Genomic DNA, 24147 nt, shown 5'->3' with positions numbered 1-24147 from the left:
GGACACTTAATAGGATTTTCAAAAAGGCCTGTAGACATCTAATTCCGCTGATTTGAAATGTGTTTTCTCACTCTGCATATTGAAAACAAACATTTATGAAGTTAATTTCTTATCTCTGTGGAAAAGTGCTCTGTAACAAAGGACAACAGTCCCTAGATTAGAGTTTTCATAGTCTATATATTATGAGAATTAATGATGTTCTAAGGTTGTGCCTTAGAGCCTAGATGATATTTAAAACATAAAATCATTGTCAAATTGTTAGCAAAATATTGCCGTTTCCTAAAAATTGCAAATGTAGATTCCCATGGATGAGTGGAAACTGGTCTTTGAGAACACACATAGTCTTTCAGATATTGGGCCAAATTCTGCCTTCACATAAACACATAAAATCTCAATATTTTAATGAGAATTCATAAATTGTAAATCAAGACAGTTTGGCTAATGCTTGGCAAAATAAATTTTAGAGCTTTTCTTGGAGGAGCTGTAAGTCACAAATTTCATTTTTCTATTAAAATTGAGCTGGCGTAGACAAACTGCAATTCTCAGTCAACTGCTTCTCCCATATGAGAAACAAAAATACTACGCCAACCTTATGCTTTCAAGTGAAAATACATCATCAGCGTTATTAGTTATTTAAGGATGGATCCAAAGCCTGTGGAAGTGTGCCATTTATTTTAACACACTTTTGAAAAAGTTTTTTCAGAATGATAAACAGATTAACAGTAAATGGAAAATACCACAAAATGCAATCTCAATCTTCCTTCATTGGTTTAGATCTCCTACAGTTGGAAAACTATCCTGTACAAGCTATGAACATTTTTCTGATGAATGAAACTACATATGCAGTTGAATCTGCATATAGAAATCAACATTTTTCATGTTTTATCCTTTTTTATTATTATTATTTACCTGCATTTTATATATAGGCTATTTCAACTTGAAACATAGCAGCCTGAAAGGAAGTGGGAAAGTTGGTAAGAAATGTATCTTATTGTTTCAATACTCCAAATGAGATACAAAAGACAAAGAAATTATTGTTGTCTATAACAGAGAAAGCTATTTCTGGTTGACTTTAAAATGTTTCTGTAGATTACTAACAATTATATAAAAATAGACTTACTTAACAAATCAACAGCTGTCAGATTAATATTCTTTATAACATAAATTCATATTTATTTCATATTCATATTATCAGTCATAATTAATATTATGACTAATGTTACCATTTTTCTAAATTTGATCATAAATTTTATGAAATTGAGTGCTTTTCTTAGAGTTCCGGATGCTTTGAAGACAATAATAACATAGGCATCCCAGCCAAATTAAGTTTCTAATCCTTAGAGCTAAAGAGAAAGGAGTGTGCCAAAGGACAAAAAAATATATATATATAAGCCTGTAGGGATTTTTATCCCAAATCATAGTTATTGTAACTACTAGGATTTACCAGCAATGAACTACTGTTAAGGTTACTGTTAAGGTTGTGTGCATCACTTTAGGTCTTTAGGTCTTATTATACTCTCTTTATATTATAGAATCACAGAATGGTTTGGGTTGGAAGGGACCTTAAAGCCCACCCAGTTCCACCCCCCTGCCATGGGCAGGGACACCTCCCACCAGCCCAGGTTGCCCAAAGCCCCATCCAGCCTGGCCTCGAACACCTCCAGGGATGGGGCATCCACAGCTTCTCTGGGCAGAGCCTGTTTCAGTGCCTCACCACTCTCCTAGTAAAGAATTTCTTCCTTATATCTAATATAAACCTATCTTCATTTGGATTAAACCATTACACCTTGTCCAGTCACCACACTCCCTGATATAGAGTCCCTTTCCTGCTTTCTTGTAGGCCCCCTTTCGATACTGGAATATTTTATAATGGCTCTTCGACCTGTCCATCACAATCCTACCATTGAATGTGTATTAAGGGAAAAAGAGGATGTGTACGGTGGATGTTCTTCATATTCTTGATAACAGGAAAAAAGAAAAAAAAAAAGGCTTTCAAGTGCAAATTTCAATAATTACCTAGATTCTTTCATTTGCCAAAACTGAAAAGACCAAGAAAGCAGAAAAGTAGAAATTAACTGGTGACCTGCAGACACTTTTTCCATATCCTTCAAGTGTGCATTTTGTCATAATCCATCCATAACACAGAGGCTCCCACGTCCTAGAGGAATTAACGTACAACTTCCATTCAATTAAAAAAAAAAAAACATTCTCTTTTTGAACCACACTGATCCAGTACCCTTTTAGACATCAAGATCTAATTTATACACTCATTCAGAAATTCCACATAAACAGTTGCATTACAAGACTTTGAAATAAAGGATTCATTATGCCAATTTGCCAATTGCAACTCCCTTTTTCAATGCAGCCTCAAAAAAATCATGTAGTTGTATTTATACGCTCTTTTTAGCTGCAAATATCAAAGTGCTTGCAAAAATTTTATTATCCTCACAAACAGTCCAACAGAGTAGTAAAATCTGTAGTAGTAGTGATCTGTTTAAACCACAAGAAGATCGAATGGCAAAGATTAAGCCACTTTCCTGAGATCATGTATAAAATAATTCTTTTCTACTCACTAGATATTGCATCCTCTTTAACTGTGATGACACCATCATTACCAACCAGTCAGCCGCACCTCAGTGCGATCATGATCAGTAAGATCATGGAACAGATCTTCCTGCAAGTCAAGTCAAAGCATATGAAAGACAGGGAGGTGATTAAAGATACACAACATGGCTTCACCAAGGGCAAATCATGCCTGACTGATGTGGTAGCCTTCTACAAAGTAGTGACTGCACCAGTGGACAATGGAAGAACAAAAGATGTCACCTACCTGGACTTCTGTAACACCTTTGAGATGGTCCCCCACATCATCCTTGCCTCTAAATCGGAGAGAGATGGATTTGATGGATGGACTTTTAGATGGATAACAGATTGGCTGGATGGCCACTTCAAAAGAGCTTCAGTGGCTCAGTGTGCAAATGGAAACCAGTAATGAGTGATGTTCCTCAAGGGTCCATACTGGGACTATTACTACATACTATTTAATACCTTCATTAATTACATTGATAGCAGGATTGATTACATTGATAGCAGGAGAACACCCCAGCAAGTTTGCAAATGACACCAAGCTCAGTGGTGTAATTGACATGAGAGGTGGAAAGGATGCCATCCAATGGGACTTGGACAGGCTTGAGAGGTAGGCCTACATGAACCTCATGGCCACAAGGCCAAGTGCAAGGTGCTGCACCTGGGTCAGGGCAATCTCAGACATCAATACAGCCTGGTGGATGAATGGATTGAGAGCAGACCTGAGGGGAAGGGCTTGGGGGTTCCGGTGGGTGAAAAACTCAACATGAGCTGGCAATATGAGTTTCCATCCCAGACAGCCAACTGTATCCTGAGCTGCATCAAAAGAAGGCATGGCCAGCAGGTCAAGGGAGATGATTGTCCCTCTCTACCTTGCTCTTATGAGGCCCCACCTGGAGTACTGCATTCAGCTCTGGGGTCCCCAGCACAAGAAGGACATGGACCTGTTTGAACAAACCCAGAGTAGGTCCCCAAGGATGATCAGAGGGCTGGAGCACCTCTCCTGTGAAGACAGGCTGAGGGAGTTGGGATTGTTCAGCCTGGAGAAGAGAAGGCTCCGGGGAGACCTTATTGGGGCCCTTCAATATAGAAAGAGGGTTTATAAGAAAGATGGAGAAAGATATGGCCTGCAGTAACAGAACATAGGACAATGGTTTTAAACTGAAAGAAGATAGATTGCAACTGGATATAAAGAAAAAATTATTTACTATCAGGGTGTTAAGGCATCAGAACAGGTTGTCCAGAGAAGCTGTGGATGCCCCATCCCTGGAAGTGCTCATGGCCAGGTTGGATGGGGCTTTGGGCAACCTGATCTACTGAGAGATGACAGGGAGGTTGTAACTAGGTGATTTTTAAGGGTCTCTTCCAACCCCAACCATTCTATGATTTTGTGGTTGTTCATTTATGTCAGAACTATGCTGAAACAATTCCACTGCCTTGCAATAAATGATGGAAATGAGAATGTAGTCCATCAAGTGTGGCATTTCTATTTCTGTTGCCATTTGCCCTTTGTCACAATTATAAATACAAATTTGGTGTTTCATATGTGTCTTATCAGATTGAGCTTCCAGACCGTACAGTTCACTGAAGCTGAAAGTAGAATGCCTCACTAGGGAGACCCAGACTAAATGGAAACAGTAAAAGGTCACCTGAAAGGTATTTTACTTTCTAAACTGCATGTGGAAATTATATTACTTGTGCAGTACCGTAATAGGATGGATCTCCGTTTAAAGAGGTAACTATATAGAAACCTCATTGTGCTAATACTGTCTTTCAATAATGCAATTGCTTCATTAAATGAAGCACCTGCTTTTTTTAGTTAACATTAAGGAATAGAAAGGATTTTAAAATGATTTATTTGCTGTCCACCTGCATATGCTTAGAGAAACAGAAACGGATTATCTACAGGTTAGGTAGAAAACTCATTATGGCAAAGAGTCTTTTCAGAGACAGTGATTTGCAAGTTTGACTTCTTTGGCTCTCATTCGATTCCATGCAGAAGATAAAACACCGCACTGAATGCTCTTATTAATGTACTCAGTTACTACCTGGGATGTTACACCGCCAGTCTAGACATACAAAGTGTTATGCATGACAGAATAGAAAATAGTTTTCTCAAAACAGTTTTCAGGGTTGTTTTCAAATAGGTTTATATAAACGAAAGTGTATCAGCCACAATTTCATTTTGGTGAATCCTAGTGAATCAATCTTTACTAAGTTTCCATTTAGCTGACTTCAACATCTTTTTGTCTCTTGAACAGTTTTCAAACTATATTAGGTTCCTGAATTACTGTTGCTAGACATTATCTATATCTATTGCAGCATAAAAATTAAAGATTAAAAGCCTAACACTCGCATTTGTCATTCAGTATGTTTAAAATTTCTTGTCACTCAGGAGTGATTCTGTTTCTGAATGCTTTGACAACTCCAGTTCCAAATTGCCCTAACAATGAACGTATAACAATTCTTGGACAACATTTCAATATAAGTGACATAATTATTAACATTTCTGCTGACAATTTAAGATACATATTCTAAGCTATACCTGAGCTCCTTTAGATTCAGCCAGCCATGTCCTGTTGCCTTCCTTAGCTGACTCTGAACCATCATGCTTCATCCTGTGTCGTCAGCCTATCATATAATTGCAGATGGAACAGATCCACAGCAGACAGGAACAGACCCTGGTTCCTCAGTGGCAGCTGAGTGCCTTTTGTCCACCTAGCTGTAAACATACAGGAGGCTTTGTCCACCTCTGCTTTGCCTCTGTTGACATGAATTAATGTGCAAAATAGTTATAGACAGTTACATGAGATCAATGGCTTTCAATGTGTACTCACCTGGACATATCTGGACAGCTTCTTGGAGATCCACATAAGATAATTAAGCAAATATATCTTAAGTGTCTTAAATTTGCTTCATTGATAACTTTTCAGTTGAAAACTGTGACAATTAAACTAGATCCATATACTCCTTTGCAAAAGAAAATGTAGGAAATCAAGAGCAGTGAGCTAACTCTGTGATACTTTTTTAAAAAAATGTATCTTTAAGCACATACTGGTGTTTATTATTTCATTTCTGAATTCTTTGTGACTTCTTTTTTGATATCGAGGTGCTCAGAACAGTTCATTGTTGTGGCAGCCTCTAATATCTAATAGCCATTTAACATCTCTGTGCACTCTGGTATCCTGTACCTTTTCACAGTCAGAGCTATTTTTTCTTCCTGCCCCAAAGGCCTTAAGTAGTCTGTCGTTCTTTTTCTCATCTTTTGCTCACTTTTTCTAGCAAGCAATATGATTAACGTCTCTTTGAGAAATGTCAGGCAGCATTCACTCCACTGTAAATCAACTATACCAGTCCTCTTCCAAATTTATTAAACAAACTGGCCCTTCTGTTACTGCCACCACTGTTAGCACTCATTAGTTGTACTGCAGGAACACTACTGCCTCAGCTTCATCCTGGTAGGCACTCCGCTAATGCGTGACAAATAATGGAACCTATTATCTAGAAAAAAAAAGGGGGGGAAACAATAGATAAGACAAGTAAATAAGAGGAAGTGCAAACTAATCATAGGAAACAATTTATGCCAAATTTATTATACAGGGGAAGACAGACAATAAAATTAATCCTGACAACAGGTGAGCTACTCTGTGTATGTAATTACAAACATGATATGAAAAGGCAAGCCTGGAAAAGGCAGTCCATCCTGGAACAAAGGGAGAGGGCGAATCCTTTCTCTGCTGCAGACAGGAGGGCTTATAGCAAAGCTTTCAACCTATTTGTAGACTCCTTTTACCTTACATTGTGATTTTAATTACCAGATAGCCATGCATTTCCAGTTCTTCATACCCAGCTTGGTATTTGGATACTGTGCTCTTGTCAAGAGCATGAACAGACCCCTGAATCCCTAAATGTCCATGTTGAAACAGAATTTCACTCGTTCTACTGTTTTCAGGAATTCACTCTTCTTCCTGTGTCCAATATCATATGCCCTCTGGTGCATTCACAATTCACCTCTGAGTTGTGAGCATGGTCATAATGGCTGAAGCGCGGTAACATCCTGAAAACTAATATTCTGAAAAGAAACCTCAAATGGCACAGTGTGGATTCATCTTTTATTGTCTCATTGGTCCCTCTAATACAAGCTGTTTACTTTGGAATATTTGAAAGACCGCATTGTTATTTGTTCTAAAACTTGCTGTAGATTGATTTGATAATCATGCCAAGTCCTTTCTGTTTCTGATGTCTTCAGTCCTAATAATTCAACTCATTTATCAGCAGCAGCAAAGGAAAGGAATGCATCTTGCTGTGCAGCGCTCACAGAAGTAAGAGTGAAAGAATTTTATTGGTGTTACGTGTCCAGAAAGCGCTATGAAACACTCAGCATGGTTCCTAGATGGTGTACTTCTGCGTTCACACATCTGCAACCATTCTATTTTGTCCATTTTTCTAACCTTCACTGTACTTTCAGAGTAGTCTTTGAAAGAGACATGTTCAGACTGCTGAAGACACAATGTTCTAATGTTCACATTGAAAATCAGGTCACCAGAATTAGAATGATTAGTTTTAATAAGTTATTAATTATAAAACTTCGATTCTGCTTTTAAGAAATTAAACTTGAGGAAGACTCAAGATTGTGTGGTCTAGAAATCTACCTGCACATATTCCCTGCAAGATTTAAGTGATACTTCAGGTGAAATTGTAACAAACGTAGATAAAAAGAGCCAAGGCTCCTCTGGAAAAACTCATTACATGGTTACCATTTGCATCCATTTTCAAACTTCGCAGCTCCTTGATGAATTACTCTTTATATTGCGTTGGACACATTCCGAAACAGCGTGACTCATTTTCCTGTGCTGGAGATCCTGGCATCTCACAAACACAAGAGCTACTAATCTCAGAGTCAATACACGGTTAATTTGGAAAAGAAAATCAGCTTGCCATATAACAAACTTAACATGGGGATAAACTTTGAAGAGAGCCTGAAAGAACAAATAGAAAAAGCACTTGATTGAAAAGAGCAGCTGATCTGGGAGAAGCTGTGCAAAACTAAACTGCTAACACTGGAGTTTGCAGTCTTAGAATTTGGTGTCACAAGGACATCATTATTTTTCAAGTTTTTTATAATAGAAGATAGTTCAACACATGACAAAACAACACAGTTACCAAGGTAGAAAATGCATTTCTGTAGTTTGGCTACGTTTATTTAGGTCCTACATCTTATATACCTATGTGGCAGAACAATTTCTGCTCTGCAGCAGTGGTAAAATCTACAGAAAATTTATTCCTTGTAGTTTTTACAAAATTGAAAAAAAAAAAAAAAAAGAACAGCAAAAACATTAAGCAAAATGTGGACTCATAATTTTCTTTGATTTGTATTCCTTACTTTACCTACTCATCAAAAATGGGTAATGCTTTTTTCTTTATACTCACTATGCCTGTATGTTCATAAAGCTGGGAATTGGATGCAAATGTTACAATGTTCTTACTTGTATAGCAATTAGTATTCATTTCCTCATATACATATATATATATATATGCTCATTTTTTCCTTTTCAGTCCTATTTCAGTGCTGAACACAGAATCAGATGTACTGATATAAAGTGTGGTCCACTATAAACCACTGTGAACAAAACAGTTGAATATTTTGATGCTTTCAGGATTTAGGGAAACTAAAATATAAATGCAAACTAAAGTTATGGACTTGAGCCTGGATATTTCCAAGGAAAGGGAAGAGGAGCTATCGTAAGCAGCAAAAGACAGTTGTCATGTTTGTGCACAATGTCACAGAAGATAAGGATCCTCACAGCCTTTGAGGGAATTCTTTCTTCACAAGTTGACTGTGACTGCTGATGCTACCAATGTCCTGTTTTGCCATCCTTTGTATAGCAGTCTGTTCATACTCTGTCCTACTACAAATAAAGAATATCCTGTAACCTCTCTTTTTTTTTTTTCTTTTTTTTTTTTTTTTTGAACAGAAGCACCAGCTGAACATTCAAGCCCTCTGTACTCTCTTAGTTTCTCTGATCACAGCTGGGTGGCAATATAGACTAGACAGACTAATGACTTATAAAGAAGAAATATTCCCCACACGTTCAAACACATTTACCTATAATTTTGCCACATTCCCCAAGTAAAATGAAGAAATCCAGAGATCCTTTTTAGAAAAGTTCATTCAAAGGTGGATAAAACAGGAGCTAAAATCAACAGGCTCCATGTAGCTGTCATACTAATTAATTGTCATTTTCTTTCACATCTTTGTCTATTCCACCTGTTTAGATTGCACTGTACCACTGGACTGTCACTTCTTTATATTTAAAGAATATTTATATTCCAAGCTCTGTAATCCAGTGATAAGATTTTGGGAAGTATTTTTGTATTTAAGTGAAATTTGTTAAAACGTATTAAGACAAGCAGCAAGGATCAGGATACAAGACTCTTCTCCTCAGAGCAGTCTTTTCTCACAGGTCTGCAGAACCCAGCTCCTGGTTTTGATTTCCTTCGGTCTCACTGATGTTGAATTCTTCTACTCACAGTGGCTTGAACAAGCTCCAATAAAAGTGATAAAGGATAATTTTAAATTACTTCTAAAATCCTCTAGCAGTTATATATATCAGTCTTTTTGTACACAGAATTTCTTCATCAGAAATAGGGGATAATAAACTATTACCAAAAGCTTCAAAATGCAATAAAATGTGGCAGCCATTGAACACAAAGATATGACCGTGGACTGTATGCCATAGGATATGGGCCTGGAAAGAAGAGGGGTCTAAGAGAAGTTGTTGTTATTCAAGGGTTACCACTTCAACCTCACGAAAAAGTCCATCCTGACAAGCAGGAAATCAAGTAAAGTTGACAGAAAGCCTGCATGAGTGAGCAAGGACCTCCTCACTGAACTCAGATGTAAAAAGGAAGTGTGCAAGAGGTGGAAGCAGGGGCTGGTGACCAAGGAGGAGTACTGAGTTGCTCTCTGATCACATAGGGATAGGGTTAAGAAAGCCAAGGACAGCCTAGAGTTGAATCTGGTAAGGGATGGGAAGGGTGACAGGAAAGCATTCTACAAGTACATAAGCAGCAGAAAGAAAACGGGAAAATGCGGGAGCACAGCTGAATGGGGTGGTCACCAGGAAAAATGGTGACAAATGACATGGGAAAGGCTGCAGTACTCAATGATTTATTTGCCTCAGTCTTTTCTGGTTAATATTGACCTTCAGGAATCCCAGGCCTCCGAGACTAGAAGGAAAGTCCGAAGCAAGGAAGAAGTACCTTCAGTGGATGAGGATCAGGTTAGGGAACACTTAAACTGGACATAAAAAAGTCCATCAGGTCTGATGGGTTGTATCCACGTGCATTGAGGGATCTGGCTGATGTCAGTCTGAGGACGCTTTCTGTTATCTTTTAGAGATTATGGCAACTGGCAGAGGTTCCTAAAGAATGGAAGAGAGCAAATGTCACTCCAGTCTTCAAGAAGGGCAAATAAGATGCTCCTGAGAACTATAGCCCAGTCAGGCTCACCTCTAGTCCTGAGAAGATGGCGGTGCAAATAATACTGGAAACCATTTCAAACACACGAAGGACAAGAAGGGAATTGGGGATGGTCAGCATGGATTTACAAAGGGGAAATCATGATTAACAAACACAGTAGCCATCTACAATGATGTTACTAGCTTGGTGGCTGAAGAGAGAGCAGTGGGTGTTGCATATTTCAACTTTAATAAGGCAAGATATACTCTCCCATAACATCCTCAGTGCATGGCCACAAAGATAGTTAAGGGACTGGAGCACCTTTCATAACAGGAGAGGCTTACAGAGCTGGGGCTGTTCAGCCTGGAGATGAGAAGACTCAGGGTAATCTCATCAAAGTGTATAAATACCTGGTGTGAGGGAACAAAGAGGAAGTAGATGGGCTTTTCATAGTATTGCCCACTGGCAGGACAAGAAGTAACAAGTACAAGTTAAAAAACATGAAAAAAAAAAAAACAACTTTGAATTCCTCCTAAACACAAGAAAACACTTTTTTTTTTTACTGTGAGTGTGGTTAAACACTGAAACAGGTTGCCCAGAGAAGTCACAGAGCCTGTGATCTGTGGAAACATTCCAAAGACAACTGGAAATGGTCAGCTTGCTATCAGTGACACTGCTTGAGCAACGGGGTTGGGCTAGATGATCTCAAGAGGTCCCTTTCAAGCTAAAAGGTTCTGTGATTCTGTGACAAAACAGTGACAAAAATCAACAAATTTCTCCAAAAGTGAGTAAGTTCATGAATTAAGACATAGTAAAACATGCTGAATTCTTTGTTCTGGTGAAATTAAAGAGCAATTTGGTCTTACAGAAAACCTAGTATTGCAGAGGACTGAAACAAAAGCACAATGTTTCAACAGAAACACTCTGTAGCTCTGGAAACCAAAATCCTCTGTAGAATTATGAGCATCAGTCATCTTGAATCACATTTAGAACATACTGTTGTGAGAAAAGATAACAGACTGTTAAATCAAAGTAAGTGCAAATTCTGCTCTCTCTTAAAAGCCTTACTTTCTCATTCAATAAAGCCTCAAGAAAATTCAAAGCTTAAAGAAAGTATTATTATTGAAGTGAAAGATACCTAATGGTAACTGCCCAATGAAAATGGTCAGGTTGAGAAGAATGCTAAAAAGTATCCATTTTTAATGTATCAACATCCTATGATGTTTGTCTTAGATAAGCAAACTTAAAAAAAGTCTAATCTGTGAACTAAGAAGAATTTCTATGCCTTCTGGTTCTGTTTCTGTGTTTCTTGATTTAAAGGTTTATAGCAGAGATCTCTGTATATTGTCCGAAAAATGAGGGCTCAGATCCTGTGTGTATCCTTCAGAAGCCACCACAACACAAATAAGTAATTATAGCATGGAGGGGACAAGGTAAGAAGGAGATAGAAGAAAGAAATAATGGAAATAAAATTTATGTGAGTTAATCACAGAATTTCTAGGTGAAAATCAATTTCAGAAGAAAATCTCTTAAAAATATTACATATCTAAGACAATTCATAGCATACTGTATAGAAGATACACTTCTTTCTCTTAGATCCTGCCTTGAGGAAAGAGTATTATGAAGTTTAGTCAGTCCTTCTGGACAGCAAAGGAAAAGCAAAAGGAATGGCAGGCTGGTGAACGAGCCTCAGGGGAACCATAGTATGCTCAGCCCCAAGATGGAATATCAGGGTAAGCCACGGAGCTGTAGAGACCATAAATCAGAAGGCAGAAATGATCTGTCTATCAACTTGAAACAGCAAAATACAGTTGGTTCTGTTTGCTGAGAACAAGCAGGAAAAAAAAAAGGGGGGTAGGGTTTGGGTGCCTAAATACCAATTTCTAGCACCATAGTAGACACCACTGACATATCTGCTGACACGTATGAAACATACAGGAAAATAATCAGGGGAAGAGGAACACATACAGGTGAGAGAAGAAATCAGTTAATGGCACACACCTTTATATTCTTGGTACTACAGAGCTTCACAATGTAACGCAGAGCTCCTGTGTAATAAGCAGGGCAGTCAAAGAGGAATAATAATAGGAGAAAGGAGTATATACTCACATTAACATTGTGCCAAAAGGAAAACCTAATCCTTAATATTGTAGAAGCCAGTGATTATTCAAGATGGTAGAAAAATACTCATATGAATTCTTGAAAAAGAATCTAAGGATTAGGACAGAATTATCTAAGGCAATGATTATTGGTATGACTGCAAACTTGGCAGAAGATCTGACGATAATATAACAGAAAGAGAGTGACCCAGTGACCTTACCAGAAAAGCTATTACTGAAAATTTTCAAGTGAAGACTTACACAGAGCAATGAACTGTAGAACTCTGATGGATTTATTTCCATTTTTCTTTTAATTAAAAGTATTCCAAAACTATACAACAAGAATAAAACCTTCAGCTTCCAAAGTAAAGCATAATGGATAAAAAAGCTCAAAGTTCTTTTTACATAGAGAATGTATGCCTCAGAGTGAACATGAAATTTCAACAGATAGAGCTCAGTGTCCCACTCACCAGCCACTGTTCTCTGATGAAGAATGTTATTCTGGAAACAATGACATCCTGACGTGGTCCATATCATTCAAAGCAACCAATACCAAGTTTGCCAAACACTCAACAGGTACATACCAACACTTTCTGAAAGTATCAGAAAAGAGAATGTGAAAATGATAGAATGTAAAAATACCCCTGAGAAAGTCACACAACCCTAACTGCAACACTATCTTTTTTAATCAGAACTATAGTTGTGTGATCCTAAAAAAAATCTAAGCAGGGAAACTTCATTATCTGCTGTTTTTGAAACCATCCAGTAGTCTTAGATTTCAAAAGGATATGTGTAAAAATAAAATGTCAATAATTATCTGGCTTCAGGGTCCTTTGGGAGGTTACAGCTCTCTGCAGTTAAACCAAATAAATGAATGCTCTTAGAAGCATCACAAGGTTACTTTTCAAACTGGGATAAGTAGTTACAGCTGCCTGTTCTCCTGTATTCAAAAAGCAGTATTTTTAAAAAATCCAGTAACTCAGGGAATCAAAATTCTACTAAATCACATTTCTTCCTGCCTGAGACATTGTTTTGACAAGCTTCCCTACATCATTTCATTAGCAGCAGCATTTTTAACGAAAGAAATGTCACATTAAATAGCAGGACTATATATTTAAACTGCCTGCGCAGTATTTGCTGCTATTCTAATTACTTTAGTTGGTAGAAAGTATCACATTGATGTGAAGGGTGTTTCCGGAGCTTAGGATTCATTTCACTTAACTTTAGACAAATGTAACACAGAGTTTTACGCATGGACTAGGCATCCTAACTTTCCTTTACAATTAATGACAGAAATGAGGACTCTAAAGGCCAAATTCATCAACCCCATATTTGATACATGCATTAGGAAGAGATGAATTGGGCCTAGAAATGCTTGCCTCTTCTTATGGACTGCCAAGGGACAGAAAATCATAAAATTCAGCTATAGACAAATGCTGCAAAGAGACTTGTATTGTCTTGAGTCCTCAATCAACTTAATCTGGTGTAGAATAATATAAAAGCAGCATTATTTAATCAGATTTGAAGAACATATGATTACTATTGCATACCTAAATGACATCTAGGTATTTATGTTAATTGGAGTTTGAAAGGTATACGTAGGTACCTTAAGCACTTGTGTAGAACATCTTCATGCGCTGCATGCAATACATATTTTATAGAGTTGATATAATTGAAAAATTGGACACAGTTTGATTGTAGTCTTCTTCTTTACTTCCCGCATATTGTTTGTCTTAGATTCAAAAAGATAGTGGAAAAACAAGGAATTAACAATATGTATTATCATTATGATCTCTTTTTTTTCCTCCTTTTCTTGTAATTTTTCGTAACTTTTTATGGGAAAAATCTCTTACCAGGACCTTCCTGTAATTGTGGGTTAAACTAGCTTAGATAACTTCACATATGCAGCATATCAAGAACAAAAAAAGTTGAATTTACAATGAAACAGCTGCTATACAATGAACCAGTTGCTATATGACGAAACAGACACTAGGTCTTACCTTGTTGAAATGTCTAGAACCCAACTTGGCACCTAGAACCTAGCACTGTAGAAAAGACATTTAATGAAATAAAAATAATGTAATTGAACCTGATTTGACTGAAATAAAAAATGATCACACACTTGGCTCCAAAGAACCATAAAACAGTTTTAAAATCTATGCTTGGCCTTGTGCAAGTTAAATAGCTACTTACGAAATTATTTTTTCCTGTATTTCACTGCAAGGGATTATTGAGATACAAAAAGGGATATGGAAAAATCCTTACTGAAGCTAATGGTACAGGGGCTATATATGGAAAATGAAAGATAACAAAAAGGGATTTGTAACGGGGACCTCCTTAATAAGGAAAGAACGTATTAGCAACTGACCAGGATTCTTTCACACATGTTTTTTTCAAATGCAATTGAGTAAACTCCTTTTCTTGATTCAGAGATTTCACTTTAGGCAGCTTCTCTCTGCATTACACCAGCTATGCACGCTATAACTTACACAAACTATGCAGATATCAAACATGCTAACAACAGTAGCTGGCTTTCCACGCAGTAAGAAAGATGCAGAACTTTAAGCCTGAGTACTAAAAGTGATAGAATATAACTCAAAATGCACCACTTGAACAAGAACATATGACAAGATTTATAAATTTGAAAAATAACCTACAAGACCTTGAAAAGAGGCAGGAGGCAGAAACAGAAATGCTCTCAGATTTGGCTGCATGTGGCAGTAACAGATGACTAGCCATGTGGCTTGGGAGTTCTCTTAAAAAAAATAAAAAATAAAAATAACATTCACTTCCCAAAGCTTAAGGGAAGGAGAGCAATGTTGTGAATCTTTTTGGACAGCATACTGCAAATTTGCAAATATCGTTATTCTCTATGGGCTGATAAAGAATTCAACACCTCAAAAGAACAGATTTTTTTCCCAAGATTTGAAAAAATGGAAGGAAAACACAAAAAAAATCTTTATCAGTATGTCAGTTGACTCTTTGATTTTTTCCAGCAGAAATCTGTAAGGGAAGAAACTTTTACACTCTACAAGAAGAACCATCAAAGCAGCTTAATCCTAAATGGTCCAAACTGGCTGCTTACAAACACAAAGATGCTAAACAGCAATTAAGACCTATCTACAATGTTTCCACACAAATGAACTAGTATTTAAATAAAGAAATGGAAAAGCATGTTAAAAACATAATTTCCAGACGTGGCAATGCTTAAAAGCCACATAAAAAAATCCAATATCCCACTGATTCTGATAATGTGAATGCGATCCATAGGATCCCAATACACCTCTAGCAGTTGTGTTGTGAAATGATCAATGAAATGTGTGAACCTCTGTGGAAAACAGGATGAGAATGCGGAACACCTTGTTATTACTACATATTAACAGAAATGTTACTTTGTCTTAGAAGATTTATCTTTCTCTAGCAGGCAAGACAAAATTTCATGTAACTACTTTCGCTGAAGTGAGTAAGAACAATCTGTGAATGTAGAATGCATATGAATAATTAATGCCATGGCCCCTGTGTTATTAAATCCCAGCCAAGAGAATTCTTGGATGTAGCAGGACTTGCTAACCAAGCCAGAACTCTGTTTCCTGAATACTTCGTGTACAATAAACAGGACATGGTCATTGCTGCAATAGGCCAACATGATTTTTATTTTTTTTTAATGAGAATAAAATTAATATTGTAATCGATTTTCTATATGTGAAAATTAATCCAAATGATTTGCTGAAAGGCTTATGAAGCCTATGATAACATTCAGAGCTGAATCCAGAACTCATGAGTTCCCAGAACCACCCTCCTTCTCTACATGCTAATGGTTACGGCTGGATAGAGCCGGCCTTCATAATTTCTTTCTTCTTTTGCAGTAACCACATATAACAAGTCCTAGAGTCTGAACAGACCAACTGCTTTCAAGCATGCCCTGATACTTTAGGACATCAGTTATCCTACTGAATAGTTCTATTCCGGGAAGTGAATGGCTTTGGCGTACCATCACTGTAGAAATACTTCAGAAAAAAATTGCTGAAATGTAGGTGCGGCTGACCCTACTGCACTGGTCTATACATTATGTGGGAAGAGGAATTTGTTAAGAGGGAGAAGTGACACGAAGAAAACGTTGGACAAAGAACCAAAAAATACCTACAGCAGTGAGCTCTACTTGCTTGTTGAAGAAAATCTCCAGAAGAGTGCCATTGTTTCAGTCAATAAAATCTAGCCTGGATATAAAGATCATTAGAAATGGCCTTTAAAGATCACTGTGGTCTTGAGAGAAGTAGGTAATGCAGCAGGTTCTTTATAATGCTGTGAATCGAGGGGGGAAAGCTATTTTTAGTCAGTAATTGTATATTTGGTTTTTCAATTTAAACTACTGGGAATGTGGAGAGCTGAAAATATTGGTTTAATATCTCCCCAGCTGTGGACTTTTTTTTTGATAAGATGGAAAATACTAATATCACCTTATATGTATGCAGCTGCCTTTGTCCCAGAGGATCCCTAGGACCTCTACAAACTATTCATAAAGGAAAGCATATTCACTCAATCATAGATTGCAGCAATCAGACGTTGGGAGCAAAAAACAGTTAGCACAAGAGACTAAACAAGGGCATTTCGGACACTGATAATCTTATGCAAAATCCTGTGCTTATGGAGTATCATCGGACAGTATTTAAAGTCAACAGCTTAATTATTCTAGAGTTGGATTTAAAAAGTGGCACGAGAAAGGGAACAAAAGTGCAGGTTTTTGAGATGGTAAAGGATGCAGAATACAGCAATCCTAGTCACAGGTAGTTTTTGATCTGAATGTTCCTGAAGAAGAATGTGTAAAAATCTGTGAGGGATTAATAGAGAAGATGTTGAAGAGATGGAACTGGAATTGTTCTAAAGCACAGGGAGAATATTCAAGAAGTCTGTGAAAGGATTGCTACAGAGCAATTACATGACGGTTCCCTTGTTACTAAACAACTGTTATCTAGCTATTCAGAAAACAATTAAGTTCTTAATGAACCACAATCTTCCCTGCAGAGCTATGTCCACAGTACATCTGTTATTAATGGAATGCTATGAGGGCAGCTAAGGAAGTTCTGGAAATAAAGTGTATTCAACATTCAAATCTTCTCCTCCATACCTGTTACAAAGGTTTGAAATGAGGGTTGATTTTCCTTTTTGCAAGCGCTCAGTCCTCTGTTTCAGCTGATCCATTACCCTCTCATGCTCCAGAGGCAGTGTACCTCTATGCACTAAAGACTCAACAATAACGTAACAGGTACATCATAAAACTGGATCACAAAACATAAAACATTGTACTACAGAAATAATTTGTCTTTTTAATGCTCCTTTGCCCTGCCCCAGGTTGTGGATAGCTAGCAATTAACATCCAAAGAGCCCCAAATATTCAAAGATGAATTTGGTCTGTACGAAATGTATTCTGTCTACCCTGTCTATGCCAGCTCAGCTCCCATTCCCCTTATCCTTTCACCTACCCAGTTTTTCCTCAGCCTTTCTCAGTTCTACCTTTAACCCAGGTGTTTTTCACATACCACTCTGATGTCTGTGGAGGCTGATACAGGTCCATCTTCTTTCTCAAGTCTTGTGTTTCATATAGGGAGGAGGAAGCAGAAAATAAATCTCTTTCCTCAAAGGCCAGAGAGAGAAAAAACAGGGCTGAGTTCTTTCCTGCTTTCTTGTCACCTCTTTTCAGCAACGTTATCAGCTTATAAAGTGTGCACATGAGAGAACAACAGATCTAATTGCTGTTTCCTACAAAGGGCAATGGAAAAGGCAACTGACCAGAGGCTGAAGTTCTTGAAATTCAACAGTGATGCTCCTTCTCATGCTATTGAACAACTGGCTCAAATCCTTGCCATTCAGGAGCGAAAAAAAAATGCCAATGCTTAAGTAAAGTCGGCCTTTGATACTAGTGGTATTAAGAAATCTGTTCCCTGGAAATACACTGTCTTTGTTTTTTGTATCCTTGTTGCTTTGTCTGGAGACCTGGCCAAGGCTGGGTTGGAACATGCAAAGGGCAGAAGGCAGGTTTGAATGTTCCAGTCAGGAAAAACTGAGCATCTGGTTGGTGAGAGCAGTTGCTTCAAGGAGAACTCCGCCTAACATCCCACAAGCGTCCAGCTTGTTGCTTGGCCAAGCAACCCTTAAGCTATCCAAGGGCAGAAGCCAGAATCAGGTGTAGGATTTGTTTTGCTGCACTTACAGAGTTGGAAGATTGGATCCTTTGGGAGTCATTCCTCTCCAGCTATATTTTGCTGTGGCCAATAGCCCAGGTGTACAGGTGTAAGATTTAGCATGCACTTCTGTGTGTGTCTGTACATGTGTGTGTTTGTGTGTCTCTCCATGAATCCTATACTTTTTTTCCCTCTACTTTGATCAGCTACTCTCAGCAAAAGAATAAATGGAATGTGGCTTATATCTAACCAGTTATTATTTTGGATAACAGTATAATGTGCACAATATACGATTTAGTGATATCTGAGATGTAGTTGTAATGTGGTCTTAATGAGATGGTGGCGTCCAGGTCGTGAGGGAAGGTCAAGGTTAAGGCTCCATGCTTTGAAGACGTCTGGCTCTTCTGCTGAAGAGTGGCAGAGCACTCTAACCCTCATTTTCAGCTTTTAGAAAATGTAGCTTATTTGTTAGCTGAAAGCCTTGCTTGCACTTGCTTTTTCCAGCAAGCCGAAGCAAAATTTCCACTGCAGGTGCTGAAGTTATATCTGAACGCAGTCAGCCCTGCGAGAAGCACTCATATTAACTGAAGTTTCATCAGCATTAACTGTCAACGGTTAAGCAGAAATTGATATACAAGTAGGTGCTGTATTTGCTCAGCCCAAACACAGCCCTGAGTATGTAGACAATCAGGAGCCTGCAAAAGGCAAAGGAGAAAAGCAAATGTTGCGCTGTTATTTCTGCTATAAAAATAATGACTTTCCAGGTCAAAAGGCTCGCTTTAGATGTTGGATTGTTAAAAAGCACTGTTTTCTGTTTCTAGAGACAAGCAAGAGAGTGACAGAGCTATTACCACATCTGCCTGCCACCAAGTCTCCCTAAGCCGACTGACCAAAAACCCCTTTACAGTCAAGTCAAAAGAGGACTTAACTTTGACAGACAAACCAAATCACTCATCATGGGATTCTGTAGAGGGCAACATAGCAATATGTTTTAATTGCTCTACAGTTGTACCCCAGTACTAATTCTAAAAATAGAAACGTTTAAGTCATTAGAAAACTAAATGCATGAGTCAATAGTAAAAGAAATAAACCAGGTTAGAGCGCATGATCATCCAAGCATAACCTGAAAATATCATCTTAATATAACCAATAAAGTATTGCACTCTGAGTGCATTCTTACGCAAGTGAGTAATGTGAGCTCCCATGTCATCTCCTCAGTTGCTAACTCTGAAACCTGGAATGACATCTTAAATGTCAGCATTGTTAATTATTCCTCTGCAAGTTATTTCAACTGAATATTCGCTTCGCGTGCTTGAGTCAAAATACTAGGCTTGCTCCAAAATCAATGCAAGGTGACAAAAGTTCCAATTATCCACCCTTCAGCTGTCAAATTCAAATGCTACCAAAAGCTACCTCTACAATCTTCATCACATTTCATACCACTGAAAAACAAAATTGTAGGGATATAAAATAATTTGAATTTAAGATGAAACAAAATGTACAATTTGTTTCCTGTAATCCCTTCAGACAGTACAAACTGAAAATTATGCCTTGGGTAGGTGATATTTTTCTGTAACTTGCCTATTTTAACTAAAAAAAAGCTAATAAATCGTAGCACTGAAGCAACTGTGGCAGAATACATAGACAGAGATGAAATGTTCCATATGAAGTTTCAGTCTTCTCTCTTTTTTTAATTGCCACTGATCACAGACAAGAGATCATTTCATTTCATTTTTAAAAATAAAAACCAATTAACCAAGAAATATTCCTGCCTATAGAGTGCTAGAAACCATACCCATGTTGCTAAAACGTCAAGATTATTTTTATGCTGCAGTAGCAACAACTACAAAGGAAAGACTATGGCATGCTAAAAGATGTTACAGTAATGCTTGACATTACCATGAGTTTCTAGAAAAACACATAAGCAGAAAGCTTTAAGCAGATTTTTCTTTTGTGCATATATTATCTAGCATTATTTTTCATCAGACACAAAAAGATTAAATTCTAACTGTCACAGCAACAGGGCAAATGGCACCTTTAACCCCTTTCTGCATTCTCTCAGAGCACTACCCTTAATTATCTGATTTCTCGCTGTTCTATGTTACTGGATAAATTCTGACAGTTCTCCACTTTTAGAACAGGTCCCAGCCTACGGTATGGCTTATCAACCAGTTTACCTGGCAAATCCAACTAAATCCAAGCTCTGTCTGTTCTTCCCTTCAGTGATCTCATAAGCTGCTTAAGAACAGAGTATTTTTCAGTTTAAACTTGAAACAAAACATTTAGAAACAGTGTTCTGCCTCTATGTCTCTATTATGCTGCCTCTATTACCTCCTGCCAGTAAATTAGGTAGGCAACATCAGAATTCTCAGCCAGATTTTATGCCTAATTTTCAAAAACAAAAATCCCTCTTGCAAAGGTTCTTTTTTAAAATGTCATTCTTCTCTTATTGCTTATGTCTTAGGGATTTTGCCAGAGGTTTTATTGGCTCAGTGACTTGTGTGCATTTGTTGACAAATGGCCTATACTGAGCCATTCATTTTCCTTTCCATCTGTCTCTTCTAACAGAGCTTCTGTAAATTTAGTTGGTAAGTTCATAAATATCCAAACTGACTAACGTATAGAATGTCATTATTAAACTATTTTAGAGCTATGATGAATCCATCATGTAAGTTTTCCAGTGCTTAGAAGACAGCTGCATAGAGGACAGAGGCTCTCTCTTCACAAGGAGCCACATGGAGATGACAAGGGGCAACAGGTCCTGATATAGACAGAAATCTTAACAGGGAGAACAATCAATTACTGGAACAACCTCCTTGGGGACATGGTAGAATCCACATTACTGGAGGTTTTCAAGGCATGACGGGATGGGGTGTTAGATAATTTCATCCAGGTACCCTTTTCCAGGAAAGGTACCCTCTTCCAGCCTGGGCTGTTCTATGATTCCATGATTCTGGGTTCTAAATTCTCAGAATAATTATCAGACTAAAAGCATTACTTTAATTAGGACTTCCTTAAAAGCTCTTATTAGAATTTGTTGGATTTGTTAACGCAATTTAGGTTTCCTCTCTTTCAGCAATGTCTCCTAAACTAGCTACACGCTTCTCAAATTATACTGACAAAAGCTCAACAACGTAATGTAAAGCCCACTCCACTGACAAAATACATCTTGTACAAAGAAACTCGCTTTCCATTGTTCTCTCCAAAACAGGAACATTTGTGGCATATGCTCTGTTAGATGGACAGAAAGGACACCCTCCCACCAATAATGTGTTGCAATATGACATAAAAGAAAAAAAAAAAAAAGCTAAAAATAAATTCAGAGTTGCAGATACTGAAAGATCAACATTTCTTTTTATACTGCTTCTTGCAATTTTTCTACTAGAGCTGTTAGTCTCATCTTGGCGTATGAATCCCAGAACCAGACTGAGCAAAGGGGTGTCCTGTTGAAGGTATACAACCTTACACCCCCTGGCTTGCTACTCATTCCCCTTGTTTTTAGAAAAATATTAATGTTGTATCTTGTTTGCTCATATCCAAGTCCCTGCCCTGATTTACCTCCTTTGTTTCTACAGAATTGTGTTCATAGCTTTCCACTAATTTTAATCTGTAAACTGGTTTGAAAGTAGTTTCCTTTACTTTTTTTTTTTTTTTGCTGACTACCATAATTTAAAGCATGTATGAATACCCACCACAAAATCTTTAATTATTCTGTATTTATTATGCTTATTCTCCAGCTGCTTTGAATATTACTAATTGCCTCTCTAAAGTCAAAAAGTAAAAGATTTGGTTCTCATAAGACAAACTCTAGTCAAGAGATAGATGCTGATGAGCAAAAGCAAATAGAAAATGTCAACAATTTGATATGGCATTTTTTTTTAATATAGCAAATGAAATATTCAAAGGCACATCAAGGAGTTAGAAACACAACTCTAGTTAATTGCAGTGGGAATTTTCCTTCTAAAAAGCTTTGAAAACATTTATATGTAATTTTAAAATTGTGTTGTGTTTTTTTTTTAAGTTGCACCCCCAAATTTTATTTGGTCACAATAGATGGAAGCTAAAATTCTGAATAACTGATTACCACTGAGAAAGGATGAGATAGGGAGAAAATTAAAATATATGCACTGGGAACATGGCTGAAAAGTTAACTTCAGTTGCTGCAGATGAACAACTGGAAATTCACTGGCAGCTACATTACAAATTATTTCTACAACATAATATATTGAATCATTCTAAGTTTAAGTATTTTAAATAAAACATTCTAATATTCAGCATTAAAAAATCTTAAAACAGCATTCCAAATAGAAGAAATTATGTTTGAAATATTTCAGGTATTAATAATCAAATGTTTCAGCGTGACTTCTTCACAGTCATTCTACCACAGTAATTGAAGATGCCAGTTGTAATGAAGAAAATATTTTCAGGGCTCTGAGTGCAGTAACAGGTTCTGCAACCTCTTCCCCCTCTATCCCCCTGGGTTTGGCTGCTTGTCCTCAAGGCCAGCTCTAACACGGTGCAGCGATAACCTGGGGTCAAGGCTGCTTGCTACCAGACATAGCCATGAGACACTGTGCTGGGGGCTTCTGCCCTTGGCTCAGGAGCAGGATTTCAGCTCCAGGCCATGCCCCTGAGCCTTGTCTGAGCAATGCTGTAGCTGTGTCTGTGCTCAGAATGGCACCTCACTGCTCCTGACCTGCTGCTGACTTGCCTTCTGGTGTCGCCTCAGACCTACCCATCACTGCAGGCTTGGCTGGCCACCTCTGCCATCACCCTCAGCTCCCAGCTCACCTGCCCTCACCTGCTCCTGCTGCTGCTGCCTGGCGAACAAAGAACTGAAGTGTTCCCGGGACAGTTCTGCAATGAAATACAGCAATGAAAGAAAAAATGTAAAGCAAAAATAAAAACATTTTATTAATCTTTAAGGAAACCACAAAGGAAAATTACGGCAGCATTTTCTTGAGTTAGTACACAAACTTTATCAGGAACTTTCCTGAAACTCTCTGTATAACTTTATTTTAATCTTCCATTTTAAAAACATTTTCCATAATTCATAGGTTGAAACAATATTCCTGCTGACATGAAAACCATCTGCCTTAACACAGGAGGTAGGAACCAAGCAAAATAAATTATTCCCTAGAATTGATATTAAAAATGCAGTTCACTCAGCTAATTTAAGTAAACAGTCTAAGCAAAACAAAACAAAAGGTCAAAATTTGGTGTAAATAAATAGACTAGCAGCTCTTGAAAATGCTCCATGTGATTTCAGGACAATAAATCCAAAGTGAATTGTGCTGCCCTTGGGGTCTGAAGGGATCTATAAACCCTAAGTTTGGAACAGCAAACTGCTACTGAAAGAAGTTGAAACAGCTGCGATTCTTCATGTTTTGTTGTTGAATATGACACACTGAAGCGCACAAGGATGTAAAAGTGTCACCCAAACCTGCACCACGCACTTAATAAGCAGAGAAACCATCTGAGGGAAGCATAGTCAGAAAGAAATGGGTAGTGATCACTTCGTGTAGTGATAATAGCATTTAAATAAATAAATAAATAAATAAATAAATAAATAAAACTGCCTAGTGTTTTCCTAAATTAAGTTAAATTTTCTTTATCCCGGAGCTGCCTGAGAAGGAGCTCCCTCCGGATGCTTTCAGCCCGGGCTGAGGTGCCCTGCGTTGACAGAAGCGACTGCGGGGCGTCCCGGGGCCGGTCCCGCGGGGTCTCCCCGCTCCCTCTCCCCCTTGGCAGCCCTGTCACACCCCAGCCCCCTCCCAGCCACCCTCTCCTTCCCTCTCCGGTCCGCTCATGCCCCCCGCTGC

The 24147-nt window shown here is 37.9% G+C and overlaps 1 long non-coding RNA gene across 3 annotated transcripts in view; it reads right to left on the bottom strand.

Annotated features, from left to right (window-relative positions):
* LOC308191759 overlaps positions 1 to 24123 on the bottom strand; it is a 50704-nt gene extending 26581 nt beyond the window's left edge. For 2 of the 3 annotated variants that reach the window (XR_013948258.1, XR_013948259.1), the window contains exons 1-5: positions 17272 to 24123; positions 13753 to 13878; positions 12617 to 12739; positions 8693 to 9132; positions 5132 to 6087 (exon numbers count right to left, since the gene is read on the bottom strand). This is a non-coding gene — a long non-coding RNA (uncharacterized lncRNA). Of the gene's footprint in view, positions 1 to 5131; positions 6088 to 8692; positions 9133 to 9849; positions 10011 to 12616; positions 12740 to 13752; positions 13879 to 17271 lie in introns of all 3 variants that reach the window. The other variant, XR_013948257.1, reaches the window with a different exon arrangement.
* Positions 24124 to 24147: the final 24 nt, after the last annotated feature.

Source organism: Anser brachyrhynchus, assembly GCF_964034855.1.
Source record: "Anser brachyrhynchus genome assembly, chromosome: 1".
In the NCBI taxonomy this organism is placed as follows: Eukaryota; Metazoa; Chordata; class Aves; order Anseriformes; family Anatidae; genus Anser; species Anser brachyrhynchus.
The sequence above is the reverse complement of the archived record's forward strand: the minus strand, read 5'-3'. Positions and strand labels throughout refer to the sequence as shown.